We start from the raw sequence: 5206 nt of genomic DNA on the forward strand, positions 1-5206 counted from the left end.
TGTATATGCTTTTATTCTCCCTACTATAAACAGTATCATATGATGGAAAGGACCCATGCTCAGGCCCCTGCTGCCTGGGTTTGAATTCCAACAACTGGCCTGGTAACTTTGTGACCTCAGGCAAATCCCTTATGCTCTACAACTCAATACTTTCTTCTGGAAACCAGGGATAATAGTTACATACCTTAAAGTTACATACCTTGTGATGGTAGCGATTTTAAAAGGCCTGGCATGTGTTCTCAGTACCTAGCAAGGTGTCTGGCAGAAAGCCTGGCATGCAGTAGGTGCTCAATAAAGGTCAGGTTAATTTGAATGGGTGGACTGGTTGCAGAGTGGCTGAGGTCCATGGCTTCATAGGGTATGACCTTCCGTAAATTTATCTCTCTAGTCCTGGATTTCATAGATATGAAACAGTGGTTTCCAAATTGAGATCTTCCTAGTTCCCAAATCCTGTGAGTTAGTAAACATAAAATAATATGTGATTTTAATACTCACTAGAGTGAATGTTCAGTGAAGCTCAAGTTTAGTTCTCTTGATAATTTCTGGATTTTTGCTCTTGACTCTGATTCTTCAAATATTTTCTGTAAGCAAAAAGGATATAAATAGAAACAACATCCCAACTCCAGACTTCATGATTACAAGCTCATAGTAATCTTATTATTAATAGTTGTCAGTCTTTAACATCTTTATTTTCCTTCCCTTTAGGGGTATCCATAGTAACTTGCATTTTTATAAATCTCTAGATTCTGGAGGTATGTGTTTGTGATAGTTAATTTTGTGTGTCCACTTGGCTAGGTTATGGTGTCCAGTTTGGTGAAACACTAGTCTAGATGTTGTTGTGAGGATATTTTTTAGATACTATTAACATTTGCAGTCAGTTGACTTTAAAGAAAGTGTCCTCTATAATGTGGGTGGGCCTTATCCAACCAGTTGAAGGCCGCCATGTGGAAAATCAGGTTTAGGAATACGAAAGAGTTCTGTCTCCACACTGAAATATAGAAACACTGCTTGAGTTTCCAGCCTGTTGGCCTGCCCAGCAAATTTTTTGCTAGCCTCCACAATCATGTAAGCCGATTTCTTAAAATAAATCTCTGCTTGTATATATCTGGTTCCGTTTCTCTGGAGGACCATGACTAACACAGCACTCAAATAGGTCAGCTCACAACATAGGAGGAGCGTGCATGCATTTATTGGTTCATCTAGGCAGTAATAACTTACATGTATATAGCATTCTGAAGGGCATTGGACATGATTTGTAAACTATCACAGGAAGCATGATGGACTCATACTCTATGGTTCCCTGAAAATGCCCAGTAGAATCTCATTAAGCAACAAAGAAATAAATATTATAGGAGCTTAGAGACATACTGTAGGTTTGGTTAGACAAAGGACCCCATCCTAGGAACTCCAGAGTCTACACTCCTTCCAGGTAGAAGATGAGACATTTAGCCGAATGTTCCAAAAATGAGATCCTGACCCATGCTACAGCAGAGATGGACCTCAAGGCCGTTATGCTGAGTGAAATAAGCCAGTCGCAAAAAGACAAATACTGTATGATTCCACTTGTAAGAGGTGCCTGGAGTAGTCAAATACATAGAGGCAGGAAGAATGGGGGTTGCCAGGGGCTGGGGAGGGGAGGAATGGGGAAGAGTTTGGGATGATGAGAAAATTCTAGAAACCGATGGTGGTGAAGGTTGCACGACAGTGTGAATGCACTTAATGCCACTGAACTATATGCTTTGAGATGGTTAACATTGGTAAATTTGGTAAAAATGGTACATTTTACATTATATGTATTTTATTACCACCCTCCCCCTCCCCACCCAAAGCTGCACAAGCTTTTCTAGGGCAACGAGTCTGGGAACTTGACATTGAGACTACTTCACCGTTCCAAAAGTTTACTTTCCATTCTTTGGCCCCTAGCTTACCATGCACCCATCTGTTTCCCCAGCATTACCATCTCAAGGCATTCATTTAGGCAGGAATGTGGCCACAACCAGGACAAACCCATCGGTGCCTGGAAGGACAAAATGGTAGAAGCACTGGGAAGCAGAACAAGGTAAGCCAGGAGAGCTGGTGGAGGACCTTCCTTCAAGCCACAGCACCCCAGATCCTGCCTTCCTATCCTCTCCACCAGTCTTCTTGGAGCGTGAGGACAGCAGTGCCTGGGGGAGATGAATGCCAGACCCGCCTGGGCTTCTGAGACCACACTCCCCCATCCGTAAGGGTGGGGCCCAGCTTTCTCTCTGTCACCAAGCTGCCACCTCCACCATCAGGCAGTTGGGACAACCATTCCCGGGGCACCTCATTCTCACCTCCTTGGAGGGCCAGGGGAAACTGGAGCCTGCAGCCTTCCTCCTGGGAGACAAATATGGCAGCCGTGGGAGATGGAAGGTCAAGAAGGAAACGTAGGGCAGATCCCCAGGGACCTGCTGTCCTCTCAGCCAGCCCTCTGCTGCTGGCCAGGGCCGGAGCCACATCTTCCTGCACGCTTCTCACTTCTCCCAACTAGAAATGTTGCCCTTGAATCAAGACAGTGGTTAAATACCTCTAAATAATTAATCGTTCTCTTGAATTGGTGTTCTCTGCCTACTTATGCTTTTCGGGTTGCTTTTGCTTGTCTTTTTCCCTTTTTGATTCAAAGGTGGTATTAATAATTTATGAGCAGACGTGTGGTCACATACACTCATGCTCACACGCAGAAGGAGAGGGGTCCCCCACCCTCCTTTACTCTGCATGTCAAAATCAATACAAGGCAAGTTAGAGCCTCCAACATCAGGCTCTTTCCTGCTCTTCGTGGAACAGAAATGAGGGTCAAGTCTATGTATAGGTTTGGCCTGAATCAAGCTCAAGAGCTTTTTATTCTGTTTAACAACGTTGACAGGCGCTGGGTCCCAACAGACTTTAAATAGAGCAATAATACATTCTGTGACAAAGAGCACCGAGGGGGAGAAATTAGGAAATGGAAAATGGAATGTTATTTTTTATTCAGCTAGGACTTCAAAAGAGGGGGAGTAAGGGAATCTAATAAGTTGGTACCAGGAGGCAGGGTTGCTGGAGGAGAAGACTCTGGAACATTTGCAGTCCCTGTTACTGAAGTAGTGGCCCCAGAAAAATGCGAAGCAAAGCAGGATTGGACCAGGCACAGGGAATCGCTGGTGAACGTTTTAGGTGGGCCGATAAGGGACATCCCAAGGAAAACAGCAGCATAACTGCGTGTGCAGAATGCCCCATTTACAAAATGACAGATGAAAACTCAGGATTGCTCTGAGAAGGGGAACAAGAACGGGGGACGGGACAGGCAGGAGATTCACTGTTACCAGGAATGTTTCAGAACCTTGAATATTTGTGGCACTTTTGCGTATTACTTTCCTACAAAAACCAGGAAACAAAGACATGAGTACACGAATTGGGGGCAGATTTAAAGAGGCTTACTTGTGGTGAATGAAGAGAAGTTAGAAACGCACAGATTGTGAGAGGACTTTTTTCTGGTCTGTAAATATTTTGACAAAATAAGTCTTATAAAGATGTAAATCAGAGTTCCTCGAGGCGGCACCATACCACGTGACTTTGTCAGTAAAGATGGCAGGCTACCGGCCGTTTCACATGGTCAGACTCAGGATTTTTCCATTTTGGCACTGCGGACAATTCGATACTATTTTGTTGCGTTGTGGGGGCTGAACTATGTGTTCTAGGATGTTGAGTGGCATCCCTGGTCTTGACTTACCAGGATGCCGGCGGCACCTCCCCAAGTGTGACAATCTTTGGTGTTTTCTATGTCTCCAGCAGGACTGGCAACCCAATTTGGGGGACCCAGTGCAAATCACAATGTGGGGCCTCTTGCACAAAAATTATTAAGAATTTCAAGACTGTGACAGCAGAACATGAAATCAAGTGTGGGGCTGGGGCCCTTCTAATTATGGTGCCCCATTTGACTGTGCAACATACACCCATGAGCCTAACTCTGGTCTCCAGACACTGTGCCAAATGTGAGAACCCCTGGTTTAATCTAGTAGACTTAGGTCTACTTAAGACATATACTCAGAGTCGTAGAGAAAGTCTATCTTTTTTTTTTTGTTTGACAGAAAATACACATTTATTATAAAATAATGTTTATTTCATGATGAGGGTAGAAAAATAACACTAGGAGCTACTTAAAAGGTTCTGGAGCTTGGTCTCTGTGGACTGAGGTGAGAGGCTTTTGCTTACTCTGGGAGCAGAGCATCCCGAGCCCTCCCTGAGCGCATGGGACAGGTGTGGGACAGGACATATGGGGAGTAAGCAGCTCCGGTCCTGCTGGAAGCCCAAGGAGCCCATATGGTCCAGACAAGATGCTCTGGCCATGAGGATCAAAGAGAACTTGAGGGCAGAAGGGAACTGCTTCTGAGAAGGGCCAGGATGGGACAGCCTTGTCCCTCCCGACACTGGAGTGTGGAACAGTCTCTCAGGCTGAAGGCTGATGGTCCTGGTTCAGAAGATGATGCCCAGTGGCCTATGCTCAGTTTGGTGCCCAAATGTCTGTGTGGAGGAAAAGTGGCAACCTTTCCCAGGACAACTTGACCCACCAATTCTTACTGCTGGGATCAAAGACTGGAAGTATCTGTGGTCTCAGCCCATGGAGGGCTGCTGGCTGAAATTTTTGTACTTCCAATCTGGTTCATACTGGAGAAAGCTGTCAGGGTGAGAACCTCAAGCAGCACCTCTGAACCACAGAAGAAGAGCAAGATGCTGTTCATGATGGCTCCCGGAGGGGCACGTAGGTCTGCAGTGGCAGATAATAGGAAGCCATCATGGCCCATGGGAAGGTCAAGGCCACACTAACACCAAGGGGCATCTTTTGTTGGCAGAGGTTTCCCTTTGTATCAAAAAATAGTTGAATTACTTCAGTTCCAAGGTAAAGGAAAAGCATCACCACATCTAGTACTAGATTGTCTTTTGGATACGGTAGCAGGAGAGCTTTATACAGAAATATGAAGAGTTCCAGCAGGAAACAGGTAACATAATAGCACCTGTTCAGAAAGAACAGGATTTCCAGTGGTGGGGGTGAACCCCAGCCGTTTCCCTCTGGAAACTCACTTCCAGGCACCATCTTCAGTCCCCATGGAAACTGTGTAGGCTGCTACAGCCACTTCCAGAGCCTCTTTTATTTTTTTTGAAAGAATAAAATTGGATGAAGTCTTAAGAAATGCTATAGCAGAACATCAAG

At 45.2% G+C, this 5206-nt stretch overlaps 1 pseudogene; it reads right to left on the reverse strand.

Moving 5' to 3' along the window:
• Positions 1-4583: 4583 nt before the first annotated feature.
• LOC118521304 (transmembrane protein 216 pseudogene) lies at positions 4584-4909 on the reverse strand (annotated as a pseudogene).
• Positions 4910-5206: the final 297 nt, after the last annotated feature.

Source organism: Halichoerus grypus, chromosome 8, assembly GCF_964656455.1.
Source record: "Halichoerus grypus chromosome 8, mHalGry1.hap1.1, whole genome shotgun sequence".
Classification (NCBI taxonomy): Eukaryota; Metazoa; Chordata; class Mammalia; order Carnivora; family Phocidae; genus Halichoerus; species Halichoerus grypus.